The sequence below is a fragment of the Gavialis gangeticus genome, unplaced genomic scaffold (assembly GCF_001723915.1).
Source record: "Gavialis gangeticus isolate Ggan-Ray unplaced genomic scaffold, GavGan_comp1, whole genome shotgun sequence".
Classification (NCBI taxonomy): domain Eukaryota; kingdom Metazoa; phylum Chordata; order Crocodylia; family Gavialidae; genus Gavialis; species Gavialis gangeticus.
This window is the reverse complement of record NW_017729029.1, coordinates 25,154,917-25,155,818: the sequence shown is the minus strand read 5'-3', so window position 1 is coordinate 25,155,818 and position 902 is coordinate 25,154,917.

Genomic DNA, 902 nt, shown 5'->3' with positions numbered 1-902 from the left:
ATCTCTTCCTCCTTTACCCAACAAGTTCAAAATACAGCTGGGTGAAGCAGGCTTTCCAAGCTTTTTTTCTTTGTTATTCTCTCCTCCCTCCCCCCCCTACTTCCAAAACAAACAAAAAAAACCCTCTGGTTCTAACTGGACATAAAAAAATAAATCTTGTAAAGTGGCAGCTTCCTCAGACCATGCAGCTGCTCAGCATGAGCAGAACTAAGCAACTAAACAGCTGCAGGTGCCTGCCAGGACCTCCAGGAAAATGGGCTTCCAGGGTTCCTGCCTCTAGAACAGATCTGCCAAGAATCTAATCAGGATTCTACCACAACCCTGCTTTAGGTTTAGCAACAAGTAATCAAACCCAAGAAATTTTGCACTAAACATTTTAGGTTCAATGAACTAGACTGATATGAAACCAGTTATTTTTGGTCCCATAGGTTTCCTGTTTATGGAGAGTAATGAGCACCATAGTCTCTCAGAGTCACATTTAAGTCTCTACCCCATTTCTTTGTTAATATAATTATTTGCTAGCTCTTGCTTAGCCAGACTGTAAGCAGTCTAGCCAGTCTAGTCATCTTATAAGAGTTTAAATACATTTCAAAATTCTAAGAGAAACTGACACCAAATCAATACACTTTGCAGATATTTTCTGCTGAAAACCACGCTATCATCAATACAGTGCATTTCATTTAAAACCTTCATTTAGGTTTACCCAAAACTTGCCTGAGATTCTTGCAAAGCAGTCCAATTTGCCAACATATTTTAAAAACTTATCACACTTTTTAGGGATGCTTGTGGGTCTATAATATAATTTAAGGTCACCTTAAATTTGCTAAGAAAGCACACTATATAATAATAGCAGTTGCATAGGCAGTGGGAAAACTATATATAGCACTTCAACATCCCTGTTT